Here is a 25598-nt window from a genome sequence, read left to right on the forward strand (position 1 = left end):
GCCGGATCCCCGGGCCTAGTTCCAGCCCCAGCCTGGAGCGCACTCGTTAGGCCTGTGCTGATGTGTACACCACCTAGGTTATGCAGCCTGGGGGACACAGTTCAAATTTCTTCTATTGTTGGTAGTCTTGACCCAGGGGCGCTGTTCCTGGCTTGGGCATTTAAGCTCCCTTCCAGGGGCACTCTTGCTCTGGCCTGGCCAGCAGAGTGTGCTCCATGGGCTGGTGGAGCTCTCGAACAGTTCCCAGTTTTAGTGGGTCCTGTGGTCTGGGTGTTGGGGTAAGGAGTCTAGGTCAGGGTCTGGGGATTCCCTCCAGCTCTGGTCTCCCTTGAGGGATACACTGTCCCCTGTGGGGTACTCACCCTGGAGCTGGTTGTTTCTGTGTGGTGTAGGTCGTCAGTCAGTTGTTGTTACAATCCAAGTTCAGTTTGGGTGGTTGCAGGCTGGGTTGGACGGTGGTGGCTCTGTGTGATTCTTTTCTGTCTCTGCCTCTGTCGAAGCTGTCGGGTCAAAAGTGTCCACGCTCAGGTGGCTTCTTCACGGGTTGTAATCTGCAGGCAGCCCCCTGTGCCTCTGGGACCCGGGCGTCCCCCTCCGGGTTGTTGCGATTGCGATCGGGTCATTGCCATTGCGATCAAGCGGGTGGTCTGCCGACAGGTCCCTTTGTCGTGCTGCTGGTGCCCGGCAGCTTTGGCGGGATGGAGCCTCTCTGCTCCGGTGGAGAGTGAGGGGTGTGGGTGGGATCCTCGTGGAGACTCCCGGCTGGTAGGTTTCTCTGTTCCTGGCTATCCGCTGTTCTGCAAACCGGTACCTGGTGATCTGCAAGCGGCCCCCTGCGTCTCTCTCTTGTTTGTTTTTAATAGCCTCAGCAGTCAGCAGCCTCCTCTCTTGGTAAATGGCTCCATGGACATGCACGGTGGCAAAAGCATACCAACTGTCCATGTAAATGTTTAGTCTCTTCCCTTTTCCCATTTGTAGGGCTTTTGTTAGTGCCACTAGTTCTGCTCTTTGTGCAGACATTCCCTGGGGGAGTGCTTCTGCCCATACTATCTCAGTGTCCATGGTGACTGCTGCACCCGCGTACCTTTTTCCCTCTCGAATGAAACTGCTGCCGTCAGTGAACCAGGTATGCTTGGCATGCGACAGTGGCAAGTCCAACAAGTCTGGTCTCTTTTCCTTGGCCTGGTCTCTCTTTTCATGCTCAATTTCATGTTCTCTGTCCTTCCTTTCCTGTCTTTGCTCCTCTGCTCTCTCTTATTGTAAACCTTTCCCGCTGCGGCTACTAGATCCCTAATAGACTTTTCACCAAGTCTGTCTAGAGCCTGCAACTTTCGCTTTATGTCTGGTGCAGCTTGATTTATATAGGCAAACATAATCATTTGAGCTGACTCCTGGGTCTCAAGATCATACGGAGTATATTGATTAAAAGCTTCCAGGAGCTGCTCAAGATTTGCTGCTGGACTTTCACTTCCTCCCTGTCTAACATCATAAACTTTGGCCATATTAGTAGGTCGGCGAGCCACCGCCTTGAGACCTGCCAACAGAGCCTGGCGGTAGACAAGGAGTTGCTCCCTATCTTCAATCGTATTGTAGTCTCATGTTGGTTGGATGTCAGGAAAATAGGCAGCGATCAGGGCAGGATCTGTGATGGGCTCTCCTGTGGGGCCAGGGATATGTTTCTGGGCCACCTCTCGGATACGGTCTCTCTCATCGGTGGTAAAAAGGACCTGTAAAAGCTGACTGCAATCATCCGAAGTGGGCTGATGAGTAAAGAGAATAGTTTCAAGCAAACAAATTAAATCCTGGGGTTTCTCAGAAAAGGGGGCATTTTGGGTGCGCCAATTATATAGATCACTGGTAGAAAATGGCCAATATTGGAGTTGCTGTTGACCATCCGCATCCACAGGACCTACAGTGTGTAAGCGAAAAACAGCTGCATTAGAAGGGGGGTTGATCCCATGGCATCATCCAGTGACTGCCCCTCAGAAACTTTAAGGGCAGGTGCCAAGGGCTAGGCTTCTGGTTCCATAGCTCCCTCCTCCTCTTGATCATTCTCAGGTTCTGCAAAAGGAACCTGGGAAAGGGAGTATGGGGGAGGAAACATTTCTTCTTCCAAGTTATCCCCCTGAAAAAACGGGGGGTACCTTTTCTTTTCCTCTTTCTCAGTTTCTTTTTGTACGTCTAGGGGGCTAGATGGAGTGGTGCCATGGTTTCCAGTCCCGTCAGTCGTACAGTCCAAAAAACAATAAGCAGTACAAACAAAACACATGCAGGCCTGACAGTTACAAAAAAAAGCTTATGAATTGGAGATCTCCCGAATTGGTCGGCTAACTCCTGTCACAGCGGGGTTCCACACCCACGCCCCACAGCAGAAGGACCCACAGTGGGCAAGTTGGGCCTCGGTTAGGAGGCCCTCTTGGTCAGTTCCGGCCCAACACTGAACCAAACCCTGCCCCACAATTCACACGGCGGGGTTCCAAGGATCCCCGCTCCACATGAGGATCTGGGACGTCTCCCAGTTCCTCCAAGGTTGTCGTGCAAGCACGTCCGCTTCGACAACCCTTTACACAATAGGAATCAGAGCAGCTGTCCTCACAAAAGAAAATGAAAGTACAGACAGACAAATGACAGGACAAGACAAATTAACAAAAATAGCGCCGTTTTACCTTTGGAGTCTGAAGTCTCGGGGGTCTTTGGGGGGATCCCGGACGAGCCCCACTAATATGTTGTGCCCAGGTCACAGGACCCCCACCAAGAAGACCACCAAGAGTCAGACTCTACAGCTCTTTTAAGGTTTTATTTTGACAGGCTGCAGCTCGGGCCTTGTCCTACACTCCAACACAGTGGAGCCCAGGAGGAGAGCCCCGAGCTAAAGATTTGCAGGACTATAAAGTCACACAACCAACCAGGTGTTTGGATTACCACACGTGTTGCTCTGCTAGACAGAATTTGCTGATCTTAGGTTTAGTTTAAAAAAGCAACAAGTGGTCACTGCCTCAAAACTTCAACCCTTCAATGGAACATTCTATCATTCCCCCAAATATTCCTCACAGCTCCTCCATGTCCAGCCTCACAGTTTACAACTGGAGTAACTTTAAACATGTAGCTCTAACCATGGTAGTTCTCTGTTTTATGACCTTCAATTACTTTCTACCCTTCAGGAAATTAAGTTTCCATTTATTCTGTGCCTTTCAGTGACCTTTGTGTCCTAAATCTTGCCACCTTGCATCAAGACTTTCAAGGCTCTGTTGTAGAAACACTGGCCTCCTCTGTGTTGACAAAACATGACTGGCCATTTTCTACTTCGACCTTTGTTGTAATTTCCTCTTCTTGACATCTTTTTTCCCATTTATAATCATATGACTTATCATCTTTCAAATCTCAGCTTAAATGACACTCTTTCAGAGAATTCCTCCTAAGCATCATAAAAATAGACTTCTCTGATGACTCTTTCAGGGTATCCCTAAACACCTTGCTTCATTCCTTCACAGCTCTTATCCTATTAGCTCACATGGAGTGTCTGTTTGTTCTCCAAGCTAGAAAGATCATAGATCTTTTCCCTCCCTTGTTGTATTACAATGTTTAGCATATATCAGTCACTCAATAAGTATTTATCACAAGGCTTCATGATGCATTAATATATTTAGAAGAGTGCCTGGCATAGAAAAACATATGCAATAAATACTACTTTCCTTTGCTAACCAATATTCACCTTTCTCCACATGATAAAGTCCGTATATGAAACACTCACATTTAACATCATTTCCATTTCTGAGAGCTTTCTCCTAAAGATCAGGAACAAGACCAAGATGCTTGCTTTCTCCATTTCTAATCAGCATAATATTGGAAATTCTAGCCAGATCAATTGATAAATAAAAGAAATAAAAAGGTTGGCTGAGCATCAGTGGCTTATGCCAGTAATCCTAGCTATTCAGGATGCTGAGATCTGAGGATTGTGGTTTGAAGCCAGCTTGAGCAGGAAAGTCCCTGAAACTCATAACCACCAAAAAGGTGAAATAGAGCTGTGATTCAAGTGGTAAAGTGCTAGTCTTGAACACAAAAGCTTAGGGATAGCATCTAGGCCCCGAGTTCAAGCCCCAGGACCAGCACACATACAGAGAGAGAGAGAGAGAGAGAGGTATCCAAGCTGGGAAGGAAAGAGTAAAAGTGTCTCTGGTTACAAATGACATGATTTTATAAGTAGAAAACACTAGAGATTCCAGGGGAAAAAACTTGTTAGAGTTACTAAATACATTCAGCAAATTTTCAGGATGCCAAATCGACATATAAAAATCAATTGCATTTTTTTAATTGCATTTTTTTTCAATTGCATTTTTAAACTGATGAACAATTCAGGTGAAAGGAAATGAAGAGACAATTCTATTTGTCATATCATCAGAAGGAATAAAATTATTAAGAAGATTTTAAATGAGGAAGCAAAAGACATGTATGTTGAAACTACAAAACATTTCTGCCAGGTGCCGGTGGCTCATGCCTGTAAACCACCAGAAAACCAGAAGTAGAGCTGTGGTTCAAGTGGTAGAGCGCTTGTCTTCAGCTGAAGAGCTGAGGGAGAGCACCGAGGTCCAGAGTTCAAGCCCTGCGACTGACTAAAAGACATTTGTAAAAGAAATAAAATTTAAATAAATGGAAAGATGTCCTGTGTTTGTGGACTGCAAGATTGAACTTTAAGATGACAACAATACTCAAAGCTATTTGTAGATTCAATGCAATCCCTGTAAAAACCCCAATCATTTTAATACAAAAATTTCATTTTAAAATTCATATGAAATCTCAAGGGACTCAGACAATCAAAACCCTTCTGAAAAGAAAGAATCAAGACAAAGAACTCAGCAGGCACTTGTGGCTCATGCCTGTAATCCTAGCTACTCAGGAGAATGAGATCTGAGGATCATGATTCAATGCCAGCCTGGGCTGGACACTCCATGGGACTCATCTCCAATTAACTACCAAAAGGCTGGAAGTGGAGTTGTGGCTCAAGTAATAGAGTTCTGGTCTTGAGCACAAAAGTTTGGGAATAGCCAGCTTCCAGGCCCTTGAGTTCAAGCCCCAGGACTGGTATAAAAAAGATGGAGAATTTCATACTTCTTGATCTCAAAACTTGGTACAAATGTGTGATAGTAAAATTAGTTTAGTGTTAGAATAAGAATAGACAGATAGACCAATATAATAGAAACCCCAGAAATAAAGATTCCCAAATACAATCAACACCTTTTTTTAAAAAATAGAGCTAAGCTTTCAGTTATTTACTATTGAATATGAAGTTAGCTATGCCATTTTTCATATATGGCTTTCATCTTGTTGAGAAGGTAGGTAAGGACTGGCAGTAGAAATCAATATTTAGTACATATGTGTTATATGCCAGATACATGTTAAGCACAATGAAAATCATTCAACCAATATTTATTGTATGCCTGCTGTATACTCTAGACACTGTTATATAATAGAGAGCAAAAACTTCACCTTTATTATAACAATAAAAAATTTAAAAATTATAAAATAAAAGAATAAGAAATAAAAGGTTTATTTAATGAGGAAAAGATAGTCTTTCACTAAATTATGTTGTGAAAGTTGTTTATCCACATTCAAAGAAATGAAGTTTTAACTTTTTGCATAAAATTAACTAAAAATGGATCAAACCTAAGATTTAAAACTATAAATCTTTTAGAAGACATGCAGAGAAATCTTCATCTCACTGGATATAGCAATGATCTCCTAAATATCACACCAAAGGCACAGGTAAGAAATGAACAAGCAAATAAGACTTCATCAAACTTAAAAATATTTTTTGGGGGATCTGGTCATGGGGCCTGAACTCTGGGCCTGGGAGCTGTCCCTCAGCTCTTCAGCTCAAGGCTAACGCTCTACCACTTGAGCCACAGCGCCACTTCTGGCTTTTTCTGCTTATGTGGTGCTGATGAATCGAAGCCAGGGCCTCAAGCATGCAAGGCAAGCACTCTACCACTGAGCTACCTTCCCAACCCCAAGACACCTATTTTTAAAAATAGAAATCTAACCAAGAATGTCCTCACTCTAGAGTAGAATTAGACTAAAAACTCTATAAACAGAAAGACACATGGAAAAATTCCAAAAACAATAGAGATTAAATCACATCTCTAAACACATGAGTCAATGAACTCACAGAGAATTTTTTTAAACACTTTGAGCTAAATGAAGACATAACTTGTCAAAGTTTGTGGGATGCAGAGAAATTTATAGCATTAAATGAATATATCAGAAAAGAAAATCTAAAAACAGTAATCTAAGCTTCCACCTATGAAACTAGAGAAAACAGCATCTAAACTGAAAGCAAGCAGAAAAAGAGAAATAATAATGAGAGTAAGAAAAAAATCCATGAAATTCTAAAGAGGAAAATAATACATAAAAGTTAGCAAAAGTTGATTTTCTAAAAAGTTAAGTATGAGCTGGGCACAGGTAGTTCACGGCTATAGTCCTAGCTACTCATTAGGCTGAGATATGAGGATCACAGTTCAAAACCAGTAAGAAAAGTCTGTGAGACTATTATTTCCAATAAATCACCAGAAACCCGGAAGTGGTGCTGTGGCTCAAGTGGTAGAACACTCGCCTTGAGCTGAAAAGCTCAGAGACAGTGCCCAGGCCCAGAGTTCAAGCCCCACGACCGACAAAAAAAAAAAAATTAAGCATGATGGAAACTCTAATTAGGATGACCAAGAAACAGAAGGAAACAGAAGGAAGCACAAATTCCCAATATGAGATATGAAAGAAGATTCGAAGGATAATAAAGGAATATGAACATCTTTAGGCATACAACTGTGAAACAGATCAATTTCTTGAAGGGCACAAAACTACCAAATTCACACAAGAAGAAAGAGCTAATCTAAATAGGCCTACATCTAATAGAGAAAGAAATTTAATTAGTAGTTAAGAGCATTATAAAAATGAAAATGCTAAGCTCAGATAGTTTCACTAATAAATTGTATCAAACATTTCAAGAAAACATGACAGCACTTCTATACAATATCTTCTAGGAGATAAAGGGACTATTTCCTAATTCATATGAGGCCAGCATTATCTTACTGATAAAGATATTACAAGAAAAGAGAACTACAAACTAATATCTCTCATGAACACAGATGCAAAATTATTCTACAAAATAGTACCAAATCAAACCCAATATTTAAAAAGAATTGCACACATGACTAAATGGGATTCATTCCTAGTATGCAAAACTGATTTAGCATTTAAAAATCAATGTAATTCATCACAAGTCTAAAGAAAAAAAGCCATATTATCATATTGACAGACACATAAAAAGCTCTCAAGAAAATCTAATATCCTTTACAATAAATTCTCAGCAAGTTAGGAATTGAAACAATTGTTTCAATTCAATTGTTTCAATTCAATTGTTTGTGCAGGTCCTGGGCTTGAACTCAGGGTCTGGCTCTTTCCCTCAGAATTTTTCCCCCTAAAGAGTACTCTACTACTTTAGCCACAGCTCTACTTCTAGCTTTTTAGTGATTAATTGGAGTTAAGAATTTCAAAGACTTTCCTGCTCAGTCTGGCTTTGAACAGTAATGCTCAGATCTCAGCATCTTGAGTAGATAGGATTACAGGAGTGAGTCACCAGCTCCCAGCAAGACATGTATTCAATTTGATAAAGGACATCCACAAAAACCCTACTGTTAACATCACACTTCACTGGATGATTTTGCCATAAGGTCAGTAATAAGGCAATGTTATATCCTCTCACCACTCCTGCTCGACATTTTACTGAGTCCTAGGTAGTACAATAAGGAGAACATCACATGGAGCTTGCTCTTGGTGGCATATAGACCTACAATGATGATGATGATGATGATGATGATGGTGATAGATAGAGGGGTGAAGAGAATCCAAGAACATTACAAATATATAAACATTATGTTGTATTCGTATACATATGAAAAATTACACATACATAAATATGAGAACATTATATGTATACATAAATATGTGGTATTCATGTATATAATGAATATATAATGAAACTAAGAAAATGATGTTTGCAAAAGAAAGGGGAGGAAAGAAAGGAATAAAAATATGGCAAAGAGTGAGTTTGTTCAAAGTTCATTGTGTATATGTATGGAGCTAACACAATGAAACCCGCTCATATTACAAACATATCCTAATTCAAAAAGAAAAGAAAATATACAACTTGGAAAGGAAAGTATAAAGCACCTTTTGGTTACAGATGGCATAAAAGTTTCCAAAAATTAATCTAAAAAGTCAAGCCTCTTAGAACTAATAAAATGTTTCCTTATATACTAGAAATGAGCAATTGGAATTTGAAATTTAAAATACAGTAACATTTATAATAGCACTTAACCCACAGATAATTAGATGTAACTACCACAATGTGTGCAGGATCTCCATGCAGAAAGTTATAAAAAGATTAAAGAAAACTTGAAAAGATCCAAATAAATAGGAAAATGTCTTGTGTTTGTGCATTGTAAGATCTGATGTTAAGGTCTATTCTTGATCTGTACATCCAATGTAATTCTTACTTTTAAAAATCCCAGCCAGTAATTTTGTGGATATTAAAAGGTTCTAAAATTTAGATGGAGAAGCAAAAATCTCAGAATAGGCAACGAATCGAATGACTAGCAGTGCCAAGCCTCAAGACTTGCTATAAAACTAAAGCAATTGAGTTAGTATGCTATTTGAAAAAGAATACACAAGTAGAGGATATCAATAAATCAGAATCCACAGTCCAGAAAAGACATTCATGCAAACCTGGTTAATTGATGTTTGATCAAGGAGCAAAAGCTTCTCAATAGAGAAAGGATAGTCTTTTCAACAACTTGTGCTGGAAGCAGTAGGTATCTATCTGAAAAAAAAATGACTGTAGACAAAGACTTTGTATCTTTCATAAAAATTGTCTAAAGCTAGAACATAGATTCAAATATAAAGTATATTATAAACCTTCTAAATTATGTGCATATGATCATATAAAATGAAATGTACTCATTACCATATTTATATAACTGTAACCCCTCTGTAAATCACCTTTACAATTTTAAAAGCTAAAAAAAAACTTCTAGACAACAATGAAAGAAAAAGTCGATGTGACCTTAGGTTTGGTAATTAATTTTTAGACACAACACCAAATTGCAAGCCATGAAAATGAAAGAATGATATTAGACTTTATTGAAACTCTACATTCCCAATGAAAGACACTGTTTAGAATTTCAAAAGCCAAGCCATAGCTGGGTGCCAGTGGTTCACACCTGTAATACTAGCTACTCAGGAGAGAGAGATTGGGAAGATCATGGTTTGAGGCCAGACTTTAGTGATAAAGCCAAGGGAGAAAGTGAGGGCCTGGGTTCAAACCCCAGTACCAGACAAAAAAAATCCACCTGAAACACATTAGAACCTTACAGCATGAAGAGTGAATCTTTGAGTCCAGTATGCATTTGGTAAACATTATTTAGGAGGTCGAAGATTCCAGGAAACAATACAGATTGTGTCCTTGTTTCACCGTTTGTTATTCCCCTTCCCCTCCCCAGATTAGACAAATGTATATACAAGACACAAGGTACCAAAATCAAGCACAGTGCCAACAGGGAATATACCATGGGGAAGAGGGAAGGGATAATGGGACAACAACAAGGGAAGGGGTAACAACTATCGACAAGTAATGTACTCACTGCCTTACTCATGTCACTGTAACCCTTCTGTATAGCACCTTTACAAAAAAAATTAGAACATGAAATAAGTAAAATCAATAATATTAAAAAAGAATGCAGATTGTGACAAGAAAATCTCACAGCATCACAAATATATGAAACAACACCACTGAAAGGAATGGGGTCATGGAGTCTGATCTAAATAACTTTGGAAAGGTATGGAGATTGTGACCACTAATAGAAAAAAACTGTTCATAAGCACTGTAATCTAGTTGATAAAGTCCATTTCTCATGGGACTATATTTTAGCAATTCTGATAACAACTATGCTTGTATATTGAAACTGAACAATTAGCTAAATAGATACCAGATGGTGGGAACTACATTTCTTACTGTTGGCCTGGAAATTTATAGATAAGGAAAAGAAAGAGGCTAGAGCAATCCATGTAGCAACAGATTAGAGTCAGAGACATCAGTATGAACTCACATTTAACTTAATATAGATACAGATAGTTACATGCAGAAGTGTTTGTAGATATACATACTAGTTAATATATGCACCTATATTTTTTTAATCTCTCAGCTGGGAGTATCTAAAAGTAATGACACTGCAGGAGCCAAAAGCATGTCTAGCATCCAGATCTTGATTTTGAATGCCATTCTTCACTAAAATGAATGAGGACTCTAGAGGAATGGATGATTCTAGAATCAGGGCAGGAAAGAAACACATAGGATGAGTCATCTAGATTCCTAAAAGTAAGGAAGTGTTAACACACACACACACACACACACACACACACACACAGAGATTGATGGGGGTATATAAAGAGACATAGGAGTCAACTGAAAGAGCTTCTGATAGTCAAAGCTAGAATAAATTTGAACAACACAAGAAAGTAGCATCAGATTATACTGAAAGTATGAGTCATTCATGCTGATAACTGAATATATTAATAAATGTGGGAAAGAAACAAATCCATGCACAAGATTTAAAATAATTTCTATAGATTAAGGACAGAGAGTAGGCTACCCAGTTACTTACTTCTAAGGAAGAGTGGGACACTGAAGGGGACGGGTGAGTACAAGTTTACCATAGCAAAATCTAACCATACTAGCCCGGGACGGCCAATATCAATAGGCACAAATCACTTCGATAATATCTCTCCTCAATATGATGTCATGAAAATGTCACTTCACCACTGTGCTCTTCCTACCAATGGTCCATAACCCCAGGCCTATCTCTTGTCTGAGAAGAACATCACGCAAATTCCCAAGTAAGGAATTCTGCAAAATAAGTAACTAGTATTCCCAAATTATAAAGGAAAGTCTGAGAAATTGTAACAGCCAAGAGGAGTCTAAAGAGACATGGTAACTACCTGTCATATTGTATCTTTCGTGGGATCTGAGAACCAAAGAGATATTAGATAAAAGCTAAGAAAATCTGAATAAAGTATGAGCTTTAGTAATAACAATGTTTCTATACTAGCTCATTAAAATGGATCTTGCCTATGTAATACTGTTCATAATAAGAGAAATTGAGTGCAGAGGAACTTTTAAGAAACTAGGAGGACCTAGCCAGGCACCTGTAGCTCACACCTGTAATCCTTGCTACTCAGAAGGCTGAGATCTGAGGATTAGAGTGTAGACCAAGGTCTGGCAGGAAAGTCCATGAGACTCTTACCTTCAATTAACCACCAAAGAGCTGGAAGTGGAGCTGTGGCTCAAGTGATAGAAGCGCTCCCTTAGAATGCAAAAACCAAGCAAGAGTTCAAGCCCCAAGTATGGCACAAAAGAGAAACCAAGACTATCTTCAAACATTTGATATTTCATAAGCCAAAGATGGTAAAGTCTATCTTATGTGGCTCTTATTTGAATTTGTTTAATTAAAGGTGATATGGCACAAGATTTTTCTGGATTTATTGTGGATGCATATTTCTTTAGTGATTTTCCTATTTGTACCTTTTGTCCACTTTCCCATTTGGAGTATTTGTATTATTGTTAATGCTTTGTGATGAACAAAATTAGCCATCATAATGCTCTTTCCACATTTGTGATTTGCCTTTCAGTCTTCCTTTATAAATTTTCTGATGCATAGGAATTTTTATTTTTATATATTCAAATCTGTCAATCTTCCCTTTATGGTTCATGAATTTCATATCATGCTCAAAAGGGCCTCTGTTACCCTCAGAATAGAAAAGTTCACTCATATTTCCTTCTACTGCTTTCATTGAACCCTTTTTTCACATTTTCATATTGTCATACCAAAATTTGTATGGTATAGTGAGACATTAATCCAGCCTTATTTACTTTTGAAACAGATATCTAGGTCTACCAATAGCATTTATTGAATATTTCTTTTCCCAGCAAGTTGCAGTGATTCTTCTAACAATAACTTCCACCTATAGAGGCTTATTTTTGGGTTTTCTATTCTGATTCTACTGAGTTATCTCTCTATTCTTAGGATAACACTACAGCATTTTAATTATTTTAGCTTTGTAATAAATTCTAATATCCAGCAGGGTAAATCCTCTCTTATTAGTTTTTTTTTTCAAAATGTCCTTGTCATTCTTTAATATTTACTCCTCCAGATAAACTTTAGAATAATTTAGTAAAGTTTCAAAAACTAAATATAAACTCTAAACTCTTGGAATTTTTATTGATTATTTTTACTTATAAGCTAATTATGAGACAAATGGTAGATTTCACAATATTGAATCTTCCTAAGAACAAGGTATATATCATTCCATGTATTAATATCTTATTGTAGGGCCAGGTCTGTAGCAGAATGGTGAGTGACTTACCTAACATGCACAAGGCATGGGTTTGAGCTCCAGCAGCAAAAACAAAAGGAGTCTTAATTTAGGTGCCTAAGTGGAATTTAATACTTTTCTTCACATGAGTTTTCCTCACTTTCCTTCATATATTTTTTTTCTGTTAAGTTCATATATCTAGGTAACCTATGCTTGATATTACTATTGACAATGGAATCCATTCTCACCATTATATTTTATAATCTTTATTATTAATATTTTTAGTGTGAAAATACCGTACAGAGGGGTTACATTTACATGAGCAAGATAATGAGTACATTTCTTATCAAGCATTGTTGCCTCCTCCTTTGTTTTCCCTTACCATCCCTGCCCTCCCATACTGCCCCCCCAAAGTTATAAAGTTCGTTTTTTGACATAGCATCTTGTACATTTCATTGTTGCAATGGGTCCACCTGTATCCCTATTTAAACGACTTGTTTTCCCCCTTCCCCTCCACAAATAATACGGACATCAAATACAGTGAAAGCAGGGGTTATACTGTGGGGGAGGGACATACAAAGCAACAAAAAAATCACCTTATAAATATGTTAGAAACAATAGCAAGAAAGAAAAACCACTTGTGTCCTTATCGAAGGCCAGAGTAAGTAAGTTTTCTTAAATATGTATATATGCTCTAATACACAGACTCTATTGAAACTGAGACTTCCAAGAAGAGTTGGACCATTTTATCCTCAGAGGATCCAGATTTTCTTTCTCTCCCCTTAAGTATATTTCTCCAGCTGGGGGAAGTTATCGCAAGTAGGAAAAGGAACAATTAACAATGGAGATTAGGGCTGGGAAGTTGGCTCAGTGGTAGAGCGCTTGCCTTGCATGCTTGAGGCCCTGGGTTCGATTCCTCAACACCACATAAGCAAAAAGAAAAAAACTCGGAAGTGGCGCTGTGGCTCACGTGGTATAGTGCTAGCCTTGAGCTGAAGAGCTGAGGGACAGCACCCAGGCCCAGAGTTCAGGCCCAGGACTGGATTCCCCCTCCCCCAAAAAAACCCAAAACAACAACAACAAAAACAATGGAGATTACCAGTGCAGTAGTTGAAAGGGCTCCCAGGTCAGACTGCCTGGGATCACATTCAATATTTACCAAATTTGTGACATTGGACAAAAAATGTGTTGTCTCGATACTACAGATATATACAGTTCCCTCATATGAAAAATGGGGTGTTAATAAAAGCACACACTTCATGAAACTGTTGCAAATATTTTATAATATCAGACAAAACATTCAGAACTGTGCCTTGGGGCCAAGTATTCATTCAGGCCTGTAATCCTAACACTCAGGAGGCTGAGGCAGGGGGATCCTAAGTTCAAGGACATCCTGAATTACATAGTGAAATCTTTGTCTCAAAAAATAAAACCAGGGGCTGGGAAGGTGGCTCAGTGGTAGAGCACTTGCCTTGCATGCATGAGGCCCTGGGTTTGATCCTCAGCACCACATAAGCAGAAAGAAAAAAGCCGGAAGTGGCGCTGTGGCTCAAGTGGTAGAGAGCTAGACTTGAGCTGAAGAGCTGAGGGACAGCGCCCAGGCCCAGAGTTCAGGCCCCACGACCGGACCCCCCCAAAAAAAATAAAACCAGACAGTATCTTGTAATAGTAAAGATCATCTATTACTGGAATTACTCTTCTCAATTCATTCACACTATATAACATATATTATATAACATCATTGTTTTTCCTTTTTGCTTAATTTGACATGCATAAAGTTTCTATATCCAGTCAGTGCATGTTGTAACCATCAATATTAAAAGTCAGTTTGTGTGTGTGTGTGTATGTGTCTTGGTATTGTGGTTTGAACTCAGGGACTCATAGTCTTATTCAACTTGCTTTTTCACAGCTGGAGCTCTACCACTTGAGCCACACATCTGTTCAGCATTTTTCTGGTTAATTGGAGATGGTGTCTAGTGGAGTTTTGTCCTCAGATTGGCCTCAAACTTTGATCCTCCAGTTCTCAGCCTCTGAGAAGTTCCAGGCATGGGTTACTAGTGCCTAGCTTAAAGTCAGCTTCATCTAAAGTATTAGTTGGCTATGCAGCCATTATTTCTGACTTATGAATTGTCTTTGATTTTTGCAAAAAATATCGTGTGAGCAAATATATATTATTTTCTTCAAAGAGTATAAAATAAATAAATTGAAAGATTTTTTATTCTCTAGGATATATGTCAGATTATATTTATCTGTTTATTTAATATTGATAGAAATCACTTGTAAAATCATTTGGGTTGTAGAATTTGGAGTGGAAGGGGTAGAGTTGTAACTATTTGCCTCAGCTTTTAAAGGTTATAGATCAATTCAGATTTTATACTTCTTTCTGAGCCATTTTAAGTTATATTAGTTTAGCTTGTTGTCCAGTTTGTTCAGAATTTCAGATTTACCAATATAACACAGTTCATAATAATAACCTATTGTTCTTAATCTATTTTATACTTCCTGTGCTTCTAGTTGTGATGACTCCATCATTCTAAAGAAATTTTTGTAGCCTTGTATTATTGGGTTTTGAAAAAAGTCAATGAGAAATTCAGCATTTTAATTGTTGAATTATATTCAAATACATTTATTTTGCTCATCATTCCTGCCTGGCGGGTTCTCTATCTTTTTTACCACAATTTGTCCATATAAACTTTCTCTTATGTGGCCTGGGATATTGTTTGGAAGTTAATTGCTACTGAAAGGCCTAAGTGTTGAAGTTTTGGTAACTAGTCTGAAGTGGTACTGGGATGTGGTAGAAACCTTAGAAAGTGAAAGGAAGATAGGTCATTGGGGTCATGACCTTGAAGGCAGCATTGAAATCTTAGCACCTTTCTGTCTATCTTGGCTTCCTGGCTACCATGAGTTGAACAATTTAGCTCCATCACTTGCTCCTTGCTTTGATGTTTTGCCTTACCACATTACTCCAAACAATGGATCTAACCTATCATGGACTGAAGCTTCTGAAAACAGTAGCCAAAATTAACCGTTCTTCCTTTAAGTTGATTTTATCTGGTATTTTGTCAGAGTGACAGAAAGCTGACTGACACATCTTGCTTTAGATTTGTTATAACACCAAATGATGTCTTTTATCAGTTAAAAAATAATCAGCCATTAATTTTTTGAATATGGCTTCTCTCATTTTCTGTATTCTCTCCACCTATAAATGTAATTAGATTTTCTCACTGTGGTATAAACTCATTCATCCCTTCTCTCCCTGCTGAATATACCCATAATCCTACAAATAACACAAGAGTCAATCAAAAGAGAACTCTGTGAGATAGAGAAAGGACAGAAGACTTGATGGGATGGAATAAAACTTGTACAACAAATATGTTTGAAAAGAGATTTTTATCCTGAATCTATAAAGAATCTCTATAAATTAGTGGTTCTGAACTGAGGGTGATTTTTGTCCTCTGGAAACAATGGACAATGTTTGGAGACATTTTTGTCACAAGGTGTGTGTATGGGAATTCTAGAAACTCAGTGGCTTGAGGCAAGGATGCTGCTAAACATCCTTCAATGTACGAGCTGTCTCTCCTCCCACCACAAAGATTATCTGGCCCCCAAATGTCACCAGTATTATTATTGACAAACTCTGTTACATGAATCAATAGGAAAAGGACGACTATGTTTATTGCAGCCTTATTTACCATAAAGATATGGAACCAACCCAGATGCCCCTCAGTAGATGAATGGATCAAGAAAATGTGGTATATATACACAATGGAATTCTATGCCTCCATCAGAAAGAATGACATTGCCCCATTTGTTAGGAAATGGAAAGACTTGGAAAATCTAGTTTTAATGGACAAAAGGCCCAAACAGAACTTTCACAATAAACAAATGAAAGGATTCAGAATCTCTAGTCTTTGGGGCAATACAAATTCAACCCATAGGCTACAACTACACAACAACCAGAACAATGAATAAAATAATAATACTAAATGATAGGGAAAATGTAACACAACTGAAGTCCTCATACATAGCATGTTTGTAAAAGTATTTGAAATATAGGTTGGAATAGTCCTGTAAAGTTATACATACTCATTCTTTCTATTCTTATATATTTACTCTCAAAGATATAACAATATGCTCTCAAAAGATTTATACACTAATGCATGTAGCATCTTTATTACTAACAGCCTTAAGTTACAACCATCCCAAATATTAATTAAACAAGAGAATAAATTGGAGTATATCCATATAATGAAATACTCTTTACTAGTAAAAGAAAATAAAGTTCAAACAACCATGAGATACTTCATCACACCAAGCAGGGAAGCTACAATCAAAAGTCATGACAGTAAGTATTGGTGAGGATGGGGAAAAATCATAATTTTATATGTTTTGGTAGGGGGAATTGGAGAATGGTGCAACCATTTGAAAAAGAGGGTGGCAAGCCATGTGTTGCTGGTGGTTCATGCATGTAATACTAGATACTCAGGTGGCTGAGATTTGAGGATCTCGGTTAAAACCCAGCCTGGACAGAAAAGTCCCCGTGAGACTCTTATCTCCAAATGAATCACTCACAAAACAGAAGTGGTGCTGTGGTTCAAAGTGGTAGAGGGCTAGCCTTGAGTACAAAGAGGCTCAGGGACAGCACCCAGGCCCTGAGTTCAAGTCCCACAACTGACAAAAAGAAAAAAGTAAAGAAAGAAAAAGGAGGCGGCAGTTTGTTAATAAGTTAAACACATTTGACTTAGAAATTTTACTCTTAGGTGCTTAAGAGCAATAAAAACATATAACCATGGAAGAATTTGTACATGAATATGTATAGCAACATTATTCACATTAGCCAGAAGATAGAAAAAAAACCTTGTATTCATCAACTGATAAGCAGATAAAATGTTGTATATCTATAAAATGGAATATCATAAATCCATAAAAGGGGATGAAATGGGGTGTTGCTCAGTGGTAGGGCATATACCTAGCATATGCCAAGCTTTGGGTTAGATCTCTAGTGAAGGGAATGAAAAAGAAGGGAAGAGAAGGGAAGAGGAAACGAAAGAGCAGAGGAAAGGAAAGGAAAAGAGAAGAAAAGAGAAAGTATTGCTACATGCTACAACATGGAAGAACCTTGAAAATATGCTATATTAAACAAGTCTATCATAAAAGACCACATGGTATATATGATCCCATTTATACGGAATGTCCACAATAAGCAAACCTATAGAGCTAGAAAGTATTCCGCTAGGGACTTAGGGGTAAGAGTGGATGGGGGAGCTGGAGGGTGATGGTTAAGGGACATAGGTTTGCCTTTTGATATAATGAAACTTCTAACATAGATTGTGATGATGGTTGGACAGCTCTATGAACATACGAAAAATATTGACGAACATTTATATATATGAGGATCATATGCTATAGGCATTTTATCTCATTATAGCTGCTACAGAAAGAGAATGAGATATCTGATTCACACACATGCACTATCTGATGAAAAGAATAAAACTCTTAAGTATATACTAAAACAGTGTCAGAAAAATATATCCATGGTTACCAACTGAAAGTGAAAATGAGAGAACTTTCAAGTGTAGTGGAAACATTTTACATCTTGATTTACAGTGAAAAAATAGGACATATGTATATGCATATATACAGGTATATACATATATATGTTCACTAGAACTCATTGGTTTTGTACACCTAAGATATATGTGTTTCATTGTATTTGAAGGTGGAGACAGGAGAAAGGAAGAAAAGAGAAACAGAAAGGGGGAAGAGAGAAGCTGAGAGAGAGAAAGGTGGAACAGGTTTAAGCAATATTCATAGAATAGAATCTGTAGATTTGGAATCTGGTTGGATAGAAAAGATAAGAGAGAGAAAGGGGTTGCAAGAATAAAAGGTAGAAGAATAATATTGTGAGAGAATCCCAACTTGAAAGTTAGATAAAGAACTCCTCCAAGGCCCTGGGTAATCATCTCACCTCTTCAAGCTTTCTTGGGTTTATTCATATTATAGTATAAAAATAGCAATGTCTCTTTCATGAGATTTTATGAGGATTATGATGCCCAGATTTCTAAATTTGCCCCCCACATGCATTGCCCCAACTCTGAATGAAATCAATCTTGAATATAGAAAGGAGTTGTACGGATGATAGCCAGAGAAAAGATGAGCAGACGTTTTATAGCATGATGAGAGCTGGACTTGAAGTCTAGGGACAAATTTACTAGTTCTACACTTGGGAGTCATCATCTCTTTATCAGATTCTTTTCTCTTTCTTTGTTTTTGGTGTCAGTACTGGGGCTTGAACTTGAGGCCTCATGTTCTTGGTTACCTTTATCTGCTCAAGGCTGACTCCACACTTGAGCCACAGCTCCACTTCTGACTTTTTTGCTGATTAGTTTGAGATACTCTCACAGACTTTTCTGTTCAGGCTGACTGAATTGTGATCTGTTAATCAGCCCTCTGAGTAGCTAGGATTACAGGTATGTGTCAGGCTCTCCATAAGATTCTTAAGTAGACAGAGTGAGATCCTCTTAGCATCCTTACTCAGGGATAAACAGCCTTCAACTTCTTATCATTACCTGTACTATCAAGCTTGGCTTTGAATTTACTTCCTCTGACTGGACAGACGGAGTGGAACCCTCTGTGAGAACAATGGACATTTCATTAGGTATTAGCAGCCCCAACATCTTTCTATCTTATCAAGTTCTTGCTTCCCCTTCCATTCATGCACAAAGTTCTGCAGAACTCTGTGGATGGCTCTAGGGAACCTCTGCCTTGTCAGAGCCACCAGGTACAGCACAGTAGAACCTGTCATAGTTTCTGGGTTAAATTGAGGGATGCTTGTGAAGGAATATGCTTTCTTTGAGATTTGTGTTTGGGTGTCTTAGAGAATTCTGGCTGGAGATTTGGAGCAGGACCACTAAGAGAAATCATATAAGAGAAATTATCCTATTTCTAGCGTTTATTAACCCATGCCCTTTGTTCACCTCCCACATCCCCAGAACACTGATCTGAGAAATGTGTATATAAAATCAAAGGGAAAACGGTTTCTCAGTTATGCCCCAAATTTCGCCAACCTCAGATGTAACTCAGTTGTGTTCTGACCCTGTCCTGAACAGCCATGTTCCTGGAAGCCCAGAGGGGAGAGGATGCATTAAAAACCTTGGGAAAGCGGTCAAAAATGTGAGAATCTGACAGTCTTTCTTCAAGCCTCAGGTGAGAAAAAGTAACTTCAGTTGCCATAGGGGGGCAGCAGAGGCCAGGCTACAGATCCTTGAGCCTAGATTAGGAATTTGTGGGTTAAAATATTTGGAACTGGATACTAAATTATAACCATGGTCAACTCAGTCCCATGCCAGCCTCACTTCTCTGTAATCCAGGACAGACTTGGCCCAGTGAGGGAAGGTGTAATCCAAACAGCAACCAGAGAAATCCAAAATAAAGGAAAAGTTCCAGGCCAGTAAGACAGTCTTGGGGACCCAAATTATCACCACAGATAAGTCCCTGGTAAGGGAAGAGGCTATTATTTACATATAATTTGCTCCAGTCCTTACTGTCTATGCACAGAAATCTCTCTTGCCCCATTAACTCTCATATAAGTACACTCTTTACCATGTTTGATATTCCATGCAGATGTCTCCCAGAATTGCTCAGAAAAGTGGCTACAACTCCTGGAGATCACCCAGCAATGACTTTTTCCCATGTCCTCTGTGGCCTAGGGAAAAGCCACCTTTTTTCTTTTATCATCCATGAATTTAGGGTTTTTAGTTATTGTAAGGAGGCAATTCATGGATTCTGGGGAAAAGTTCATTCCCCCTACCTTAGGCTACCAATAATTTGTTGAGGAAGAGGATGAGACCAATAAGCTGGGTCTGCTTGATTAGTTACTAAACTCTCAAACCCGGACTTCTGCATTTTGAAAGTGAGCTGAAAGTCAGAAAAATTCCTGAACTAAAGGAGTTCCAAAAGCGAGCTCATACTTCAGGACAGAAAGAAAACGCCTGCTGACATAACTAGGGTGAGACACCATCCACTCCAGATAGCATACAGCTCATACAATTTGGCTCAGACATGAGTTCAGATCATCCAGTGCAGGCACTGAGATCCCTGGGGAATGTCCTGTGGGACCCTCACTTGCTTTCCTCCTATTTTTCCAGATAATATATCAGGTTTGGGTCCACTCCAAGGATCTGGCTTCCTTCCTGCAGACCTACGGATGAAGTCATTTCCTTTTCTCCTTAAAGCTGCTGTTAACACTCCATCACTTTGGGTGGGAGTATGCCTCTTCTTTGGGTGAGATATTGTCATCCCAACATTTCTCCCAAAATAAACCTAAAGACAATCCACAGAGAAAGGGCTCTGTTGACCACATCAAGGTAAAACAGGACAGATAAGAAAAGCTATGCATTGCACCTGCAAAGCTTTGTGATTTGTTAAGAGTTGAATAAACAAAAAATGACAAAGGCTCCATCTTCTAATCTTCAGATAGCTCCTAACTTCCCTCCAATATGGACATTGAAGTTTTTCCTTCCCCTTCCTTATCCTGAGGGATTATTTGTCCCTTCTCTCCATCTCTGACCCACCCTAATTCCTCTGAAGCACTCCTGGAGCAAAGACATTCAGGCCCTGTTTCTCTGCTTGAAGAAACCGCATCTCTGGGGATGTTCACCCTGGGTGGTGAGAAGCGCCCAACCCACAACCCTCTGCTATACTTAGAAATGGTTCCCTCTGGGATTTTTCTCCTAGCAGAGAATCAGACTTAATAATATGCCCATGAATGTGTCTCTAGCAACAGAACAAAATAGATGCCAGGAGAGAAACAAAGCGGAATGAACAAGGTAGAAATGTAGAAGACATTGGAGAGCCATCGGGATATTTCATCTACACTACAGTCTTATGAAGCAGTTGTGTGTCCCATTTGACTGAAAGGGAAATGGGCTCTGATCATGTGTACTCGGGGATACTAAGCTTGGATGTAAAGCCATACTGTGTGACTCAAAATTGGATGGTGTTTTTAGTATCAATAGACAATTCCTGAAGGTGTGAGGGAGGTGTCTAGGGCTCCACACCCATTGGCTAGGCCCCATAAGGCCATTCATAAGATCAGTGGACCATGACGCAAACTGCAGGAGAACCATAACCTTCCAGGGAACAGGACAGCCTCAGGTTGGGATTGGAGGCATGGCTTAGTTGAAAAAGCGATAGCCAGTGAGAGAAAGCATCAGGTACTGAGTTTCAATCCCAGCCTTGGATGGGAAGAAAAGAAAGAAAAAGAGAGAAAGAGAAAAAGAAAGTAAGAAAGAAAGAAAGAAATGAATGAAGGAAGAGAAAGAAATGAAGGAAGGAAGAAAGAAGAAAGAGAGAGAGAAAGGAAGGAAGGAGGGAGGGAGGGAAGGAAGGAAAGAAAAGGAAGGAAGGAAAAGAAAGAAAAGAAGGAAGGAAGGAAGAAGGAAGAAATGACAACCTCAGAGCCAAAGTGAAGCACATGCCAAAGTACATACTACATATCTTCCCAATGGCATTGGAGACGCAGGATCTTAGAGGCCCTGAAAGCGAAGCCTTTGAGTCTAAGCAAACCAAGCCTGGTTTTGTCTTGAACTCAACCTCTAAGGGCACACACGAATCAGTATCCAAAATGGCATCAATGGTAGTGCCTAGTCAGGGTTTGCAGCCTTGAGACTTCCACTGGGCTACCCTCTATGGGTGAGGCCAACAGTGGTACCACTGCAAAGTGATTCTAGAAGACGGAGTTCTTGCTCCTCCAGTCATCCTTTTACCATCTCCATGAGGCAACATACCTAGGCATGATAATGCAGGGAAGTGAGCAGGGGTTTTTCTTGCCTTCACAAACTATCTGCACCAGGTCTCAGATGAAGAGCCTATTGGTCAAGGTTTTGCTCTGCCTCGGAACCGGCTCTGAAGATGATCAGATCAGTGCTGGATCCCCAAGTTCTCACTACCAACTGTATCCAATCCCATGAAGTATCCAGTGAAGAACAAAGCTATTTCCCTAGAGAGAGAAGAACAAAGCTATTTCCCTAGAGAGAGAAGAACAAAGCTATTTCCCTAGAGAGAAGAAACCCACTGCATTGAAGAAAGAATTGCCTTAGGGGAAGGGGCTGGGTTTTAACTTCCAGTTTGGACCCTTTGAATATCTTCTTCCCCACTAAGGGCCCAAGGTCACATTCTAATCTTACCACTGCCTTTCCTTTGGTAAAGCAGTCTTCCAGATTGGAGTACAAAAATCTTGGGGATGAGGACATACAGGAGGGAAGTTCTAGCTCCCAATATTCACAGAGTTGGCTCCATGATAGGGTTTTATGACTTGACAAGCTTCGTGTGTGTGTGTGTGTGCGTGAGTGTGTGTGTGTCTGTGTGTCTGTGTGTGTGTATGTGTGTGTGTGAGAGAGAGAGAGAGTCCTTGGACTTGAATTCAGGACCCAAGTGCTATCCCTGAGCAATTTTGCTCAAGACTGAAGCTCCAACACTTGAACCACAGCTCCACTTCTGTTTTTTTGGTAGTTATTTGGAGATAAGAATCTCATGGAAGCTGAGTGCTGGTGGCTCATGCCTGTAATGCTAGCTACTCAGGAGACTGAGATCTGAGAATCACGGTTTGAAGCCAGCCTGGGCAAGAAAGCCCATGAGACTTATCTCCAATTAACCACCAGAAAACATGATGTGGGGCCGTGACTCAAAGTTACTAGTAGAGTGCTAGCCTTGAGCAAAAGAAGCCCAGGCATAGTACCCAGGGAATGAGTTTAAGCCCCACGGCCGCCCCCACCCCCACCTCCAAGAAAGGAATCTCGCGGATTTTCCTGCCAAGACTGGATTCAAAGCACAATCCTCATATCTCACCCTCCTAATTAGCTAAGATTATAGCTCAAGCTACTGGTGCCTGCCTGACAGGCATCTTATGATCTCTATTGTAACATACACAGCCCTGAATATATGTGAAATCTGAGAGATACTTGAAGCTTATAGTTTCTCCCCTCCCGCACCCCTGCCCCGGGCCTGGTGCAGGCAATGGGAAGTATCTGTATACAATACCCCAAAATATGCAAATAAGGAAGACATTTCTGTGTGAGAGAGACTGAGGCAACCTGACCTCACCAGGAAGAACAGTTTAGGGAAACTGGCCCTAAGGAAATGGCGCTAGAACTAAGTATTGGAAGACACAGCAAAGTGGATGGAGAATGAAGAGAATGTTCCATATAAGAGAAAGAGAATGCTCAAAGGTTCTGTGGCCAATGAAGAATGAATGAAGTGATCCATGGGGCTAGGATTCTAAAGTGATTCTTCCAAGACTTTTTTTTTCCTGAGACCGGGACTTGAACTTAGTATCTGACCCTTACTTTTGCTCATTGGATGGTGCTTTACAAGCTAAGCCACACTTCCAACCTATCTTCTAAGGCTTTTTACAAGAAATATTTGGAATTGAAAGATGGACACTGTGGCTAAAGGACAGTGCATAGGGAGAAAGAGTTTTATATGCTGAGGCTGGAGGAGCAAAATTTAGCCAAGATCTTATATGACATTGTAGTCCATGTTAATAATTTTTCATTTCGGAGATCATAGGAAATTAAGATGATATGATTAGATGTATTTAACTTTTGTTTTTGTTTTATTTTGTTGATATTGGGGTTTGAACTCAAGACCTCACACTTGCTAGGCAAATGCTCTACCATTTGAGCCATGTCCAGCCCTCAGAATGAGCTTAGAAAAAATAATTTTGCAATGGAGAAAAGTAGAAAATGTAGAAAAGTCTGGAAGCAGTGTGGATGTGTAGAGAGACAGCTTATTGTAGGAGATAAAATGAAAGATGATAATCATGTAGTCAAAGATGGTGGCTGGCAGTGTAACGCCAAAGATGAGGATGGACTAGAACGCCTTTAAAAAAGTAAAATGTTACAAACTTACTGATAGATTGCATATAAGGACAAGGAGATGCCTAGGATGATTCCTAGTTTTCTGAATGGCATAACTGCATATTTAGGTGGCAGAAAGGCAGAAAATCAGATTGAAGAGAAAAGAACATTGGTTTAGTCTTCTTATTGAATTTGCATTGTTCTTCTGTTATTTAAATAAAGATATAAACTCTAGATGCAAGTGATGGACTGAATGAGCTTTCCCAGGGAAAAGACAGCCTTGAGGACCTCCAACATTTAAAAGGCAGTCAGAGAAAAACAGACCCTTAAAGGAGACTGATAAAAAGTTTTCAGAGAGGCAGGAGAGAAACAAAGGAAACAAGCCACTAGATGTGTCTCAATAAACAGCAGGTAGTCAATAATGTCAAATGCCAATGAGGAGTCAAGTAATAAAAGAACTAAAACTGTCCTTTGGATTCAGTGACCTGAAGGTCATTGGTGGGCCTGGTGAAAGCACTTCCAGGGTGGTGATGAGGTGGAAATGACATTAAAGTAGGCTGTAAAGGGAAGGCAGACAACTCTTTTGAGAAGTTAATTTCAAGTCAGGTGGTGGAGTACATGTGGATGAATGTGTAGACATTTACTTCTCTACATTTTACTGACAAAGTATCAAGATATCTAGGAGCAATCCACTGGGTTTATAGGTCTTAAAATGTTACCCCTTCTATCTCACAGCCCCTTCTGTCCCATCTCACCCACATCCGAACAATCAAGAAGTGGAAAGGGTTATCAGGTCTTTGAATATAGGCAATTATCCAGAATCATGACTTTTCTTTGTTCCTGCTTATTTGGCAATACTTGGGGTTTGAACTCAGGACCTTCTACTTCCTAGGCAGTTACTTGCCTTTCTGCCTGCCTGCCTGCCTTCCTGCCTTCCTGCCTTCCTTCCTTCCTTCCTTCCTTTCTTCCTTCCTTCCTTCCTTCCTACCTTTCTTCCTTCCTTCCTTCCTTCCTTCCTTCCTTCCTACCTATCCTCCCTCCCTCCACTCCCTCCCTCTCTCCTTCTCTCCTTTCCTTCCTCTTTCTCTTTCTTTTTCTTTCTCCCTTTCTTTCTTTCTTTCTTTCTTTCTTCTCTCTCTAATTCTCCTTTCTCCTTCTTTCTTCCTTCCCTTCTTTCTTTCTTTCCTTCCTTCCTTCCTTCCTTTCTTTCTTTCTTTATTTTTCTTTCTTTCTTTCTTTTTCTTGGCCTGGAGCTTGAACACAGAGCCTGGGCACTATCCCTGAGCCTTTTTTCTCAAGGGTTAGAACTATCATTAAAGCCAC

The sequence above is a fragment of the Dipodomys ordii genome, unplaced genomic scaffold, assembly GCF_000151885.1.
Source record: "Dipodomys ordii isolate 6190 unplaced genomic scaffold, Dord_2.0 Scaffold142, whole genome shotgun sequence".
Taxonomy (NCBI): domain Eukaryota; kingdom Metazoa; phylum Chordata; class Mammalia; order Rodentia; family Heteromyidae; genus Dipodomys; species Dipodomys ordii.